Source organism: Apaloderma vittatum, unplaced genomic scaffold (genome assembly GCF_000703405.1).
Source record: "Apaloderma vittatum isolate BGI_N311 unplaced genomic scaffold, ASM70340v1 scaffold36473, whole genome shotgun sequence".
Classification (NCBI taxonomy): Eukaryota; Metazoa; Chordata; class Aves; order Trogoniformes; family Trogonidae; genus Apaloderma; species Apaloderma vittatum.
Genome location: NW_009707107.1, coordinates 28,719 through 45,522, shown reverse-complemented (window position 1 = coordinate 45,522; position 16,804 = coordinate 28,719).

Sequence of the window (16,804 nt, the reverse complement as noted above, 5' to 3'; positions counted from 1 at the left end):
AGATAAATCCTTCAACTATCTGGTAAATAACACAGAGACAGAACTAGCTACTCAGAGGTGTGTTTAATATTAACTGAACAAGGAATAAGAGAGACATATGTAGAGACAGACTAGGTGAGCCTGAGTTGTACATGTGCCTCTGAGACTGTGTATTGCTGTCTTGCTGAACAGTGGGCTTGAATGCATTGGAGTTGTGTTAGGAAGAACTGCCAGGCTTAACAAAGGCAGTTTGACCTTGCAGGACCAGTGATTAGAGCAACTAGAATTAAACAGTGTGTGCAGAACTGGAATATGGGCCCTTGGTGGATATACAGACAATATGCTGTGGAGTAACTGTAGTACTTTAACAGACACTCATTAATGTGTTGGCATGAATTGCAGCAAACTGCCATATGTGGCTCATCTGCAGGCGTTTCAATAGCAAGGCCAAAATTCCTTTATTACCTTGGTCTGGATTGCTACTCGGACTATTTCTTTATAGTTATAGGAATTTTTGAGGCTAATGCACTGTGTGCTCAAGTGCTTTCTTTCCAGCACTTCCAGTTGTGGCCATTTCAAAAAAAGGTTTATATGCTTATTGTGTTCCCACTGTATTTACACAGAAGTGTTGTGTGGGTGAGGGTGAAGAAGCTATTTTTGCTTGACCTCAGCTAGCAATCAGTTCATCCCCTTGAAGCATGACAGTCGATATCTTTGGACATTTTTCATTAGCTAATGTAATATTAGATACTATTCTTATTTGTACAGATGTCTAATCCAGCTTTTGTTCCCTGAGCTGGCTCTGCCAGAGGATATCCGAGCTGAAGAGAGATGAAGAACAAGGAATACAGTGTATTGATGCGGTGTGACTGATGTTACTGGGAATGCGTAACAGTAATTGCATGTTTTTCCTGCTCTAGTTTTCTTGTCCTGTTGGTACTGACATTAATAAGGATTTGAAATAATTCTGCAATATTGTGTTTGTATATTAATTATTGATATTATGAACAATGAAGGCTTTAAACGTGCAACATATTGACATGCCATTAGGAAATTCTAAGTGGTGTTGCTGGGAGAGTCACACGAAATACAGTGCAAACACTATTTGTTGAAATGAGGCAGGAAGTCAAAACCTTTCCAGAGCTTTTATAGTTCAAGAATTCCTTCTAAATTTTGCCAGGAGAGCAACTTGTCTAAGAAAGCAGTTTCTGGAGTAAATCAAAGTCCTTGTTGCCCTTAGGGCCTCACTGAGATGTTCTTCTCAGATATCAGCTGCATGAGAGATGAGAATAAGTGTGCCTTTCTGACTGACTGCTCTTCTACCTTGTCTTTGCAGCAGCCTGGGGAGAATTAACAGGATCACAGGCCTGGAATGTGCGTGGAGTTATCAGAAATCTCAGTATTTGGGAGGCCTGAGCCTGAAGTGAAAACCTCAGGACATGGCTAAACTAGAAAACTCCTAAAGAAAACACAAATACAAGAAATTTAGCCATTTAAAGAAATAAACCCTGTTTATCAGCCCTGGAAATTACTATCTTTAGCTGTGTCTAGCCATGGACCGGCAGAAGCAGGTGCTGGTTTAGCTCTGCTTGCCCTGCAGCATAGGACACTAGACAGGAGTAAGAAACAGTGAGCCCTGTACTCCTGTGAATGTTGTCTTTAAAAAGAGAAGCTGGAGAGACAATGCGAAATAAACAATCATGTTATGCTCTTTGTTTTCGTACCGATTCTCGGTGGTACCTGAATACTGATACTGAGATCTCCAGGATTATTGTTTATTTAAACTGTTATTACTGTGTTTTTATTCAAGTGCAGTTTGGAAAATCTTGAAATGTCAGAAATGCTTTATAAGACTTGGAGTGTTATTTTAGGGCTCAAGAAGTAATGGTGGGGGAAAAATGATCTTTAAAAATTTTGAAGGCCTTTGCATACAGCATAAACACCTTATTAATTAAAAATACTTCACCAGCATTTATATAGAAAATGTCCAGGTTTCTTTGCAGCTGCTTTACATTTTCTCTTTTTTCTCTCTATTTGCCACTGAAAAAGTGAAAGAAGAGGAAAAGTGATAAAAAAAATAAACCAAACAAAAAAGTCAAGAAAACTGAAGCTTCTTTAATCCAGGGTTTAATTTTTTAGACAGATGAATCTTACCATAAAATTTTTGCTGGAAATTAATATTTTAAGTGTTTCCTGAAATAAATCAATCTGATAAGGATAGCTTGTTCTGTTTAAGAACTTTGATCTTTTTCCTGCCCTGGCCTTTGTACAGCTTTGTCTCCCTTTAGTATAAATCACAGGATGGTCTTTTCACTCCAATTTGGGAAGAATGTCAGGTATGCCTGTGTCAAATTGCCTGCATAACCTTCAGTGCTTTAAGGCACACACTGACATTAGGTTGTCTCTGTGTCACAGCGTCCCGAGGTATCTGCTTTATCTCCATCCCCTCAAGGTAGAGTCAACTTCTACGCTTTTTCAGGCTTTTTCAGGTAACTTGATTTAAATCGGTATCTGCCCGGACTTTCAGCTCTGCCCTGTGTGCCTAACAGCATGAAAATATGAGTCCCTTCAAACAGAGACCACGAATGAAATCCAGCTCCAGGGAACTCTGAATTCCTGTTCGTTTTAGCACCATAGGATTTGAAGAAAAATGCCTTTCTTCCATGCTGCTGAACTTTCTGTGTGGAGATGCTTCAATCTCCTGAGTCCTCCATCTCCTTTCCTTCTTTTCTCTTAGGAAAAGTTGTATCTTTTTTCAAATGCTGGTGTCCCTGCAGCCTATTAGCCTATCAGCTTAAAAAAAATCAGCCATCACTGTGGTTTCAGTGAGGTTATTTAGGCAGTTGTGATTCTCATGAAGGTGTTCGTACAAATTCTCTTACTGTATACCTCAGATTCTGTTAGCAGCTTCCTTCTCTTCTAATCTCACGTTAGTCTACACCAGTAATACTTAGTTGTGCTTCTTTCCTTATTTCCATGTTTCACACATAAACTGTTGTTCGTATTTTGCCTTGCAAAGATGCTTGGAAATTAGGAGTATTATAACACTATCTGCAGTGCAATGACTTCTTTTAAATCTAAACCAAACCTTCCTTCCTGTGAAGCAAAATCTTTTGCAAATTGAGAAGAGGCAGCTCATCAAGACCGTACAGTGAAACTGCTATCACAGAAAATTACTTGTATTCACCCACTCGTGTGTTCAGTCTGTCCACGCAGTCCTTGGGTAAAAGCTAAGTTCAGTGACTAAGTTGAGCAAAAATTTCACTATTTGATTATTCTTTCAAAATATTTTGAATGGCCCAAGAGGTTGTTAAAGCATGAAGCATAAGGATTGTGATTCTGGGCCAGACCCTGACTTCCCCAATGAGTTGTTCTATTTTGTTTCTTTGTGCTTTCAAGTCTGAGCAGTGGGGAGGATAATGCTGATAGGGAACTGAGGAAAGTTTACGAGTTACTCTGAAACTGCAAACTGCTGTTTTACAGAATAAATTTATCAATATTTCACCCAGACATTCCTAATCTGTTCCTGAAAGGGACTGCCTAGTTACTGAAGTGAACCTTCCAAGAATCCCACCTGAAAGAGCATCTCCTAGCACAGGTGGAATGATACAACTGTGAACAAATGACAAAGAACTGTGGAGAGGTGTGAGCAGAGCTTCGTCTTGTCATTGCACAGTTCTGTTTCCAGAGCCAGCAGGACTGAGATTGAGCCTTGACTGTGTCCTTGGATTTGCCCTGTGTTGGAGCATGGTCTCAAACCAATAGCAGGAGTTTTGAAGTGGGTGTTCTGGGGTTTTTTTCCTGTGTGAAGCTTTTAATTTTTCCTCACAATTCTGTGGTTGATTCACACCTTGCAGCTCTTCAAGATCTCTATATGGTGTTGTCATACTTGGAGATATGTGTTATCTTAGATTCATCCCATATGTCAGATATTGCTTGAAAGTGAGATAGAAAACAATGGGCTGGAACATAACTTCTTCTGCGTGGTGCTAATGCTATATAAAAAGAAATTATAGATGCTGAAAAACTTCTATGACTTAACTGGTCTCCCCAGGTACTGACACTCAATCATCTTGTGAATCCACTATGACCTAGTTCAGTTGTATGTGTGCTTTGGAAATAGTTTTCATTTGTAGGTTTGTAGCATGTGCAAATGGAGTGGAAGTCACAGAAGCCACACTTGTATAATCCCAAGCCAAATATAGTACTCAAAATTCAAATAATTTTGCCTTTAAAGTGTCGTTGATTGACTGCCCAGTTCTTCCTGTTCCAATAATAGCTTATTTGATTCTTTCTCTGGAAAAAGAAATCAAATTATGATGTTACATTAGTATGCATTGACAGAGTACTAGTTATCTGATTTGACATTTTAGATATTGATTGACATGCTGAGAGACATGATTTTGAACAGTACAGTGAAAAACTTGAGGTAAGGTCACAAAACATGAATGGTGAAGCATGAGCTTGACAGGGCTGTTCTGTGATAGTAAGGAAGAATATGAAGGGTTCTTATTCCCCAAACTAAGTTTGGTTTACTTAGTTGGTTTATTTTTCTATGTAGTCTTACCAACCTATATGGAACAAAATCTATTGATAGTAAGAATGTATAGTAGTATGTAATCCAGAACTAGGTCTTTATAGGTCTCAGAAATACCTCAGAAAGAGATGTCCCAACGTAACTGATGGGGAAGCCAGGACAGCCCCCAGCACTCATGAAGCCCAATCTGGAAGTCTGTTCTTTTGGCTGAATTACCTCAAAGCATGAGAGCAAGGAAGGGTGATGTCAGGATTGTGTTGTCATCTGCAGTTTGAAATAACTGGGCAAGTTACATTTAACTTGAACTGGTTTGTGTGGCATGTTTGGCTTTGTCAGTCTGCCAGCTTTGGCCACTAGAGAAGAGCACAGAGTATCTTTTAGGGGAGGGTTTTTTAAAAGCAAGACTTTTGCTTTGATTGCTATTTACACGTTCCACCCTTTGCTCTTTTTCAACTGCGGGGAGATTTTGTTCTATTTTAAAAGCTAGGACAGGAACTTGAGGCTAGAGATTGCAGCCAAGTCAAACAGGAATCTCACCAACCTAGTGGAGGGTTGGCTGATAATAAAGGCTATCTTCCCAAGGCATTAAAGCTCTCTTCTTCCAAAGACACTCCCTTATCTGAAGCCTCTGGCTTCCCATGAGAGGGTATAAACATCTCCCCATGCATCAGGGTACCCTTTGACATTAAGAGGAAAGTACAACTCAAATTGAAGAGGCTTTTATGTCTAATCTCAGTAAGCATTCAGAGGCTGTGAATGTCTTTTTATCCTGAGTTGTTGAGGTTTGTTTTGTTTTTTTGGCTAGGATGACACTTTGCTTGGAGTTTCATTACATCCCTCATGGCTTTTTCTTTTTTTTTTTAAGCAGAGCTGTCAGTACAGTACTTGTTTGGTCAAGACTTGGTGTTTACTTGGCATCTTCAGCATATAAAACTAGCACTGTTCGCATGGCTTCCATGCAGCCAGTTCTGCTAATATTTTAAGGCTATGACTAATGTGGCTTGAGGGTAAATGTTTTCTGACTTTAACATCGTACCTTGCTCACAGGAGCAAGTTTTGATGGCTTTTTTCATTGGCAGAGGTTTTGATTTTGTCAGTTCACAGCTATGGCTCATTAGAGCTTTTTATTTCCAAGAGGTGGCAAAGCTTTTATTCTTTTTTCGTAGCTCTTGAGATGCCATCAGTGAACAGCTCATAGAAAGCCCAGCTCACTTTCATATAAATGCATTAGTACATCCCTCTGCTTGGTGAAGGCAAGACCCCTTCACTCCCCCTGTAACAATAATCTTTTCCAGGAGTGCTGGGAGTGCTGGGCTCTGATGCACTCTCTGGGCCCTGTCCCTGTCCCTTCTTAGCCCTGATCCTTGTTTCATGTCCCTTGCCAGCCCTTGCATCCCAGCCAGCCTTCTCCTGTGTGGTGCAGAGCAGATGGGATCTCGTTCAGAGCCTGGCATAAGCTGCCCTGCTGCTGTCCTTTAGGACCAAAGCTGAAGGATATAGGGTGCTTTGTCTCAGCCCAGGGCCATGCACTTTGCTTCTGCTGTCTGACCGGGAAGATACTGGAATTGACCTTTCCTTCCCAGCAGCAGTGCCAAAGGCCTCTCCTGCTCACTGGGAACCAATTAGAGAGAAAACAAAGACATTTCAGCATTAGATTTACCACTGTGGCGTAGCAGCAGTGGTAAGCTTTACTCAAAGTAAAGGCCATCGTGAACCTCCTTCTCTGACCCCATGAATGAAGACTGGGAGCACCTCACGTGTCCGGTAACACCACAGGCCCTCCCCCCCCCCCCCCTCCGTGTACCTTCATTTCTTTCAAAAGGAAAATGTTCCTTGGGGCTTGTGGTATGAACTTGCTTTTAGATAAAGCACATGTATTCAACTACCATAATTAACCTCCCATTTTAAAACCTTCATTTTCAGATCAGCTCCCTACAGGCTAATTTTTCTGTTTGCAAGAATGCGTGAGTGATGCACAGATGCTCTGTCGGGATACCTTACCTATTCATTAAGTTTGATTAGATAACATTTGCACTCTGCCATCTAAGAGTGCGCCACTTTCTGATATAATTAGTGTTCCTCCAATTAGGATAAATGGCTGTTTCATTACTTTTAAGTGGGTCATTAAAGTGCCTGTTCCTGTCTCATGCCTCTGGAGCTGACAAGGGTACCTGCACACTCCTTTTTACAAAGTCAAATCTAATTTCAGAAGGCTAATGGAGAAGGTAATGTACCAGGGCAGATGTTGCTCATGACTTCTAGCGGTTCCAGAGTAGTTGATTTTCTCATGTGCTTGATACTCTGATTTACTGATGAAACAGAAGTACCTCTTTGCTAAGACAGCTTTGGAAGACATTCCCAGAGGCTGGGAATTATTTAAAATATCTATCGATAAGCTTCTGTTACCATATGAATTCCTCTTATGACTGTGGAAGCTCATCAAGAGCAATCCTTGCATCTTTGTTTCCTCATCCCCACATGCATCCACAAGGCTGTCTTTTCTCCAGCTGTTGTGTGGTGTCCTTCTAACCTGGGTGTAGCAGCCCTTTCTGGTTCTCTAAGAGGCCTTGCAATTCCTGAATTATTAGATACTGCAATGCTCTAAGCACCATTTTCTGAGAATTGGAGGTCAGATTTCTGGCCCACATCAGAAAATTGTGACTCATATTTTGGGAAGGGATAGGGACATCTCTTTTGCAAGTGGGATTTGAGAGCAGTGAGTCACCGTGGTGGTCCCTTTCTGTAACTTCTCCTTTCAAATGTGGAGTTCATGGACAGCTGCATATTTTAAAAATGCTTAAGGCCACATCTGCAGAAGAGTAATCTTGATCATTTTGGAGGCTGTAATTCAGAAGCTGGTCCAGTGCTGAGATCATCTGATCCTCCCAATAAAGATCTTATGCTGTTTTAAAAAGTTGTCAAGTAGGGCTAAGATTTTGGAAAATAAAGATTATACTCCTTGCTGTGGGATTAATCTCCTCAAGATGTAGTAAAAATGCCTTTTTTTAAAACAAAAAGTTTTATGGAACTCGAGTATCTTCGTATTGATGAAGCTGGGTCAGATATTACATTACTTAAAGTGTTAAATTCCTATTTGTTTTTCTCTGCACTTTTTGTTTTTCTTTAGTTTTCTCTGAATTTCAAACCCTTTTGTTTTCTTTTGCCTTGTGGTCCCTGATTCTCCTTTTACCACAAAAGACTTTGACTCCTCAGCTTACAACCATCCAGATATTTCTCATCTCAAATGACTCATCAAAGCCGAAACACCCATTAATCAGTCACCATGTTACTGATTAGTCTTATTTCTAGTAAGTGCATTAGTACTGAAGAAAAAAAAAATCCTTCAAAGATGTTTTTCCCATACTCCTCAAAGTCAGTGGATATAGGGCAGCCAGGCTGCAACCATTATCCCCTTCTCAGGGGGTAGATCCAAACGTGCAGAGTAGGCACAAAAGGCAAGTGGGAGCTAGGCAGGAGGGATTAGATCTTGAGGAATTTTATTTAATTAACCTTGCTGCTACAGCAATCACTTCTCACTTCTCAGACTCTTACCCTCCTAGGTCATGTTTTCTCTATCAAACTGTGAAGTAGGATGCAGAACAGCGTTCTTGATACCTTTGATTTAAAAAAAATAGTAAAATTCTGAAGTGACATGAAAGTATAAATAGATGGCGTATGAAAATATTTACTGCTGCATAAACAGCATTACCAGTCTGTCAAAAATCTGCAGCTGTTGGATCTCTGTGGGAGGCAAGCCTGAGTCTCACACCTTGAGCCTCTTGTGACAAAGGTTTGCATTGATCCCAGATGCTACTTTGAAAACTGAGGCTTGATACATCTCTAGCCTTTGCAGGAAGTCAGAATACATCGAACAGCTTCTGTCTAAAATCTCTGCTGGTTTTGCTGTGCATGGTGTTTTGGTGGTGTAGCAGCTTTTAGAGAAGATTCTGGCTTCAGATACATGTCCCAGGAGAACAGAATGGTATTTTGCAAAGCCAAATTTCAGTGACTCAAGGCATCAAGCTCATCATGATAGCTCATCTGGCATTAGTAATACTTGTATCCCGGAGCTCTAAAGACGAGAGTCTGGCCAAAGGTTCATAGGTTCAGGCAGGATGTGCTGCTTTGTCATGCCAGTGAAATATAGTCAACAGGATATGGGGAGATCTTCAACCTGAGTGTAAGGGCTGCCAAAGGGTCACTGGAAGAAAAGACACTGCTTCTATATGTGAAGTACAAGCTGTATCCCTCCAGAGCATCTCCCGCTAAGCTTCTTCCTTCAAAGGGGTAAAGCCGAGGTCAGAGAGCAGTAAGTTATTAAGCTAAAAACTCTGTATTCTGAGGTCATCTGAGAAGTAGCAGAATATACGGCATGACAGAAGGAAGGGTGAGGCTTGGCTGAGAAGGGCTGCTGATGTGTTTCTGTAAGAAGTAGGTCTGTTCAGTGGATTCCCTCACCCATTGCTGTGTTTCATGTATGTGAAGTATGGGGCAGTTTCTTGGAGCAGTTTCCTTGCTCTCATGGGAGAACAGACATACAAGAAATACCACCTCTCTCTGAAAGTTGAGAAGGCAGAACAGCCCAGTCTTAGTGGTTACTTGCAGCTACCTGCTTTATAAATTATTTTTCTGCAGAATGTCAGGTCCCTAAGTTGTAGTGCCAGGCCTCTTTCCTGAGGGCTTACAAGTACAGAGTCCATGCAAACCTGCGGTGAGTCATGGAGCTAATTGAGTGGCAGAGATTACGGTTTACGATGAACAGTGTCCCTGGGGCTGCTCACTGAAGTCAGTTGGTAATGTCTGAGCAGGTGTCCCTGGTTTCCTGTTGAACAAGAAGGATAAAGTTGGTAGAGTGGTCACTGCCACCTCCTCATTCTGTTGTTTAAAATTTTTGGTCTAAGTAGCCTCTTAATTCTGGTAACCACCACGCTATCATCACGCTGGACTGCTCTGGGCTCTTCTGCTAAAAAGGTGCCTTTTGGGTGCCTTTGGCAGCTGCCAGCAAGTACATTGGAGCTGTGCAGAAAACTGCACCATCTTACTTGTTGTTCTTCCTCAGGCTTCATATGACTGGGCAGCCTTTTTATCTTCTCATGATATTAGGACCGTAACACATATGCTGATATGCTGGAGTTGTGCAGAGGAGATGTCAGGAGGTGCTTTATTGTGCCGTAACATGAATAAGATAGTTTAGTTCTGTCCCTTCAGCTAACACCAAATGATGTTGCAACCCATCCTCAGAGGAACATTTTCTGTATGTGCTGGCCCTTCCTCCCCACCGGGCAGAGCACAGGTTGCAGAGCAGCAGATGGGTCCCCAGTGTGTGTGTTGTGGTTGGCCAGCTGCAGCCTGGCCTGCCTCTCTTCAGGGTCAGGGTGTTGGCCAACTGGGTTGGTCTTCCCCAAATTATTTACTACAGCTACTCTCAAGTATTTTATAGGCCTTCCTCTTTATCTTTTAGCTTGCAGGTAGCTTATTCCTTTCTCAGGAGGCGTACAGTACGCATTCTGACAGCACATGTGTCCCAGTGTGGAAATAGTCACTGTGCCAATTCCTGTAAAATTCCAAGACCCAGTCCAAGTCTTCTAAAATAGCAAGTCTGAGCAAACTTCCTGGGGCTTTTTAAAAAGCTTTCTGATGTGCGTGCTGGGGTATGAATGAAACTGCGGGTTTCTGAAGTGTCGCTGGGGGCGAATGTGTGTATACCCAAATGAGAGTATTATGAATGAGTCTCTTCAGAGAAGAACACTGATGAAAAGGACACTGTTAGCAAAAGCAACCACAGAAGTATGAGCAAATACTCGAAAGGAAGAACACCCAGGGGGAGTGAGTTCCTACATTCTAGTGAACTACATTATTTTCTTTTGAGAAGTCATGCTAGATGGGAAAGATTTTCCAGTTTTAGCAAAAAAACCTCTGAAATAATGTCTGTCCTCAGTGAAAGTTCTTCTGGGTGTGAAGACAAGTGCCAGTGTAATTCAGTGGCCATAGGACAAGCCCTCTCTTGAGATGGGAGTAGAGTGAAAAGAAGTTAAGCTCTTATCTGTTTTCTGTATTCACATTGCTCCATCAGCATGGTGTTTAAAAGTATCTCAATTTAAATGTATTTACAATTACAGCACCCTTAGGATAGAGGGCTTATGCTAGCCTTCCCATGAAAAGGATGAAGTGTGGCATGAAAAGAGGGACTTGCATGAAATTCTTTAAAAGTTGAATTTGTCTCCTTTTTCTCAGGTTATTGGCCTCTCACACCATTCTTTAGTCCCTGCAGCTACAATATGAATGGTGAGTTGGCAGGGACAGTGCCCTCTGTAGTAATTCTCCTCTCACACTGGAAACTTCTGGTACCTTCAGATACAATTTTCTTGCAGCTGTTGTTGTTTGTAGTTCTTTTGCTTCTCTGAGTTATTAAGCTCTTTCAAATCCAACTACAGATCTTCGGCAGCCTGTCTTTTCTCTCATGAAGTGATTTGTTTCCATCTTCGTCAAGAATGTAGGGTAGAAGAATTGCACAAAAATGGAAAACAGGGCAGAAAACTGTGCAGAGTTTTCTGAAGCCTGTTTCAAGTTTTAGGAACAAAAAAGAAGAAATTCCTTCATTATTTAAACTAACCAAGCTCTGTCATTCCCAGCTCAAGTCTGTTGTCCGTCAAGTCACATTCCAAATTACTCCTGACAAAAAATTGTAAAGGTAGAGCTGAGTGAAATACCATTAGCTTTGTATTAGCCAGCAACCTACATTTTCCTCTTCCTGAATGTGTCTCTGAAGTGTATCGAGGGATTTTTGTAAAGGTGCCATTTATTCTGGATTTCAGTTTGTTCCACACAACCTTCTGTTTCCCTTTGTGCCATGGGGTTTGTCAGGGGCAGTCCTGGCTGCTACAGCTGAAGGCTGAGCTGGCATCTTCTTAAAAAATCATGTCTCTGACAGGAAAAGCACATTCCAGACTTCAGGCACATGAGGAGGGGCTGTGATTTTTCTCCGAAATCTGGGTAGTGAGTATGGTAGACATATCTAGGTGAATAGTTTGTAGATCTTTCCTAACTTATATTTAATCACACACACATTCTTGCCATGCAGTGTCCATCTCAGCAGCACAGGATGGTCCTTTCCTGTGTGGGTGCAAATCCATTTGCAACAAAAGATGGTCCAGGGATGTTTGACAATGTGGAACTAGGGAGGTTACATAAAGGAGTTACAAAGCAGTTAAAGTCTGAAATAGAAGAAGCTGACTCTGAGAATTGCAAGATGCTTCCAGCAGGAGCAGTTGGAATGTGTTCACTTTGTAGCTTGAAGGCTATTCTCCCTGGGAAGAGTGAGAAATTCAAGGCCTGCTTTCCAGGAGCGTTGACCGTTTGTGTCAAGAGGGCTGCAGGTGCTAACTCTCTTGTAGCAAAATAAGTCGTTCATCCTGACATTCCTCAGCATCCTAAAGGGAAGTCTGAATGCATGGGCCTGGGTTTTTCCTTTTTGATGAGCAATTGTGGACGTAAATTCCAGAAGATCAGATCTTTAGAAAAGGGAGGCTATATATATAGTTAGGATATGTTTGTTCATTTCTCATGCTTCCTACTATTAATTGTCTTACTTTTTCCTACTCCTTATTCACATTAAATTCTTAGGCTTCATTGTTTTGAAGCAACATATCCAAATAGCTCAATTCAAAGCTTTTTCCTGATTGCTGATGAAGTTTTAGTATCTCAGAATTCTCAAAAGAGAGTTCATGTGTTTTGAAAATACGTTGCCTTCTTCCTATTCTCCCCACTCTGTTGCTGGCATTTCCAGAGGTGCATCTTCAGCTGGACTAGGATGTATGTCCTTCACTGTTTTTCCCGTGGTTCTTAATTTGCAAGCTGCATCAGAAATACCAGCCCACGTGGCTACCTGAAAAGTGTTAGCAGCTCCCAGTGAAATGCCCAGTTAATTCTTGCTCCTTTCCTGAATAGGCTCGGATCACCACTAAATCGCTGGCACTCAGACTGGCAACTCTCAATGAATCTTTACTTACCATCTCCTTCCTATAAAACTAGTTCTGCCACCAGGCAAACTGGTGGCACATTAAGTAGGGACCTTACACTGTTAATCAGTTCTGCAGAAAGATAGAAGACTTTAGTTTCTAAGGTAAAAAAAATCCATGTTGTAAAGCTCCTGTAAAACAGAGCAGATTATTTGTCAATCCCGAGTTCGCTTCCCAGAGCTGCATGTGACAAAAGGTACGTAACTTCATTCTCTCTGCCCCAATTCCTCCATCTTTAAAAAGGAGATATTAAAATGCATTTTTCTTTATAAAGCACTTCCAGTTTCACTATTACAAGGTATCATGCATACCAAATATCTGTATTTTTCGATTTTGCATCTAATCACAATGCTGAAATTATGTTGCCAATTCACTTTTTAGGAACACCATCAACAGACTTCATGGCTTGAAGTACTTAGCTTTGGGTGGTGACACGAGAAGGTTACACAGCCTGGTATGTGTAATCCTGATGTAAGAAACCCCTGCCACATCCAGCTGTTTCGTATGAGGATTTTCTGTTTTCTCCACTCCTCTCTGTCACTGTGCAGGCTTGAGGCAGCCTTGAGTGTTCTTATACTATGGAAGCTTGCATACAGGTGATCACCCCAGTGCAGTGATTGCTCATAAATCCATATTTGCAAGAGGCTGGTGAACTGGTAAAGATAAAGTTACTATAAAGAGCAGTAGCATTTGGGACACACTAAATAGAGTGAAGCCTTCTTTGATACTTACTGATGTTTACATACCATGTATTTATTATTATCGTTGTAAATCCTGACTTCCTTTCTTTGAACATGATGTCTAAACAGGAAAAAGCTAACCTTCCTGTTTGGAGAATTGTTAGATTCAGAAGAAATATATTTTTTCTGTTACTTGCAGTTTTCAAAGATTTTATTTTTAATACCAATGGAAAAGACAAACAATAGGCTATCTAAAAGGAAGGAAAACCGCATGTCTGAAACAAACAGAGTCTGCTATGAATAGATAGTCTTTGCGGTATGAAATAACTCATGTCATACCTATATACTGAGTTTTACATATTGGGAAAGGAAACATAGACTTATTTTTGGCACCCACTATGCTGTATATACACAATACAAGGAGCAAAGTTAAGGTTAAAAAGAGAAGTCTCCTGCCAATCCGTACAAACAGCAGGAAAGTATCATGCAGGATTTGGATTGTCTCAACAGTCACAGAATTGAAGAAAGGTTTGGTTAGAAAGGGATTTTAAAGATCTCTTAGTTACAACCCCCCTGCCATGGGCAGGGACACCTTCCACTAGACCAGGTTGCTCAAAGCCCCATCCAGCCTGGCCTTGGACACTTCCAGGGAAGTGGCTTCCACAGCTTCTCTGGGCAACCTGTTCCAGTGTCTCACCACCCTCATGGTGAAGAACTTCTTCCTTACATCTAATCTAAATCTGCCCTCTTTCAGTTTGAAACTCTTACATTCTGGTCCTATCACTACACTCCCTGATAAAGAATCCCTCCCCATCTTTCTTGAAGCCCCCTTTTAAGTACTGGAAGGCTGCTATGAGGTCTCCTCGGAGCCTTCTCTTCTCCAGGCTGAACAGCCTCAATTCTCTCAGCCTGTGCTCACGGGAGAATTGCTCCAGCCTTCTCATCCTCTTTGTGGCCCTCCTCTGGACTCACTCCAACAGATCCATGTAGTTTTTGTGCTGGGGACCCCAGAGCCGGATGCAATACTCCAGGTGGGGTCTCACAAGAGCAGAGCAAACGGGCAGAATCACCTCCCTTGACCTGCTGGCCACACTTCTCTTGTTGCAGCCCAGGATGCGATTTGCTTTCTGGGCTGAGGGCTCGTGTAATGCCTAGATGTGATGTACGGCTGAGTAGCAAGACTGAATTTAAAAATTCTGTTACCTGCTTGGCATCCATCTCTGTGGTTCAAGTCAGTGCTTGTGGTGGCCTTCTGGGTAAATCTTGGCTTCTAAACTTTGCTTTTGCAGCTTTTGTTTAGTAGAAGGAAATGCTGATGGAGCAGCATCTGCAGTTATGTTTTAGGTATATGGCATCTTTGACGGCTGCCAGGAGCAGCACAGTGAGACTGAAGACCAGGATGCTCACCTGTCTTTGTGAGGGACAAAAGAGAAAACAGGTAACTAAAAGCTGTGTAGGAAAAAGGGCTTGTACCCAAAAGCAGAATGAGCTGTTTGGCATCCCAAAGGTTTTTGATACCTCCTCAGAGACTCACAAGCAGCCCAACAGGATAACCACCAGCAGAGGCCTTGTAAGGACTACTGATGTAAATTTGTCTGTGTGCAAGTCTTCATATTGCCACTTCTCCTTCCAGTTATTTCATGGCAGTAAAGAATGTAGTTTTGCTGATCACATTTATCAGCAACAACTAAAACAATCAGGCAAGAATGAAAGAGGATATATGTGATTTAAGACTACTGCCCAGAGCAGGCTGGGAAGCTGTAAAACTCAGCCTGTCTTTTCCCTCATGTGTTGCCTGGTCTAGTCGAGAGGTGACGTCCCTGCCCACAACAGGGAGGTTGGATTAGATGATCTCTAAGGTCCCTTCCAGCCTAGGCCATTCTATGATTCTATGATTCTTCACCGTCTTCCTAAAGCCCTTCCTTGTTCAAGGCCTGTCTAATTCAAATGTACTTTACAGTTAATTCAAGTCTTTCATGACTTCTGCTTATTTCTTAAAGCCTTGTCTCTTGTGTTCATGAACTTCATGAATATCTAAACTTTCTTATGATCATGGAGAAAGTGTAAAAATGTGGTCTTACAGGGTCCAACACTAAATGTTTATAGTTGTTTTCTAATGTTTTGGGGTTTTGACACCAGTCTTCTGATTTTGGAAGCCTTATTTTACGAACTGCATGCTTGCTGTTGGCAGTACTGTATAGTGTGCAAAGAAACCTTGGAAGTATTTGTTAGTGCTAGTACTGTTTAAAGTTAAATCTTACTGTGTGTTTGGTCATGTTCGAGGGGTCAGACCCTAAAGATGTATCTTGTTCCTTGTCTGGCTTTGCTTACTTCTAGTTTCTACTTCTCATGGAACCCAAGCCCCCTTTTGATGGCAAGATGCCTAAACCTCCATGTGTACCCTTCCTAACTTTCCTGCTTTCCCAGAGATTTGTGTGTGGTGCTTCTGCTCCATTTGCAGCATGGTCACCACTCACTCCTGCCACTCAGTTGTGTATTGCTCTTCGTTTGTAAGCACTTTGCCAGGTATGAGCCTTACTTTGTGATTTAAAAGGACTGCTGCTCCAGCAAGAAGAGAACATGTTAAAGCCATTGTAAAATCATCTGTACCATGTGAAATTGAGAAGGTGGGATCCAATAATCCGAAACCCACATGGCCTCTGGCAGTAAGCAGGAGAGCTATCATGCTGAAAAAGACCCAGAAGTCAGCAAATGAGCTGAGTTAATGATGTGACACATGAAAATGAAAGGCAGAGTTATGGTGATCAACATACGTAGGAGTGTCTCACTCAAGAGACTGAACTCTCTGTAGTCTTATCTATGTTAGTGTTCTCCACACAGGCAGTGCAGCTATTGAGGTGGGAGCAATGATGGATACTAACTGTAAATTAGCAAGGTGATAGATCTACCAGCATGTTGAACAGTCTGCCTAAGGAAGAATTAGCAACTGGGATTAGCGAATACAATTGGGCAACACTTTGCTTACACTAGTTTGCAGCAGAAGCCTGATTTCACTGTATGTGAAATAATAGTCATATAAAATATGAAATAATATGTGAGCATATTATTGTTGGCTTCTGTTACACCTGCCTTAGGAATATGTTTGTAGAATCTGGGTTCTGGTCCTGAGTGCCTTGATTTTGAGTGCAGTCTTTGGACTCTGGCAGGCAGGCTAGCTGCTGCTGTGGAACAACACTGCCTGCTTGACCAGCTGATTTTTATTATATAGGTTGCAGTGGTGGGAGTAGGCTTTTACTGTTAAATGTCTGACCTCCATACCATGTGGCACTGAGTCACTGTCCTCTGCATATTCCCTGTGCTGCTACTGCAAATAAATTCAGCAGCTTCTGTCATAATAGTTTGCATTAGAGCCAGTGCCACACTTCACACCCTATTCTGGACATTCTCCAACAAGTTAATGTCTTTCACTGAGGAAGGTGAGTAAAACTGATGAGAGTATCCTTAACTAAAGAGCCATAAAATTCTGATAGAGCAGTAATGTTCCCAGTGAGCCTGAAGGGAATCTGATCAATGGTTATGAGGTTGAGGCTCAATTTATGGCTTTAATTCATCAAGCATAGTCATTCTCC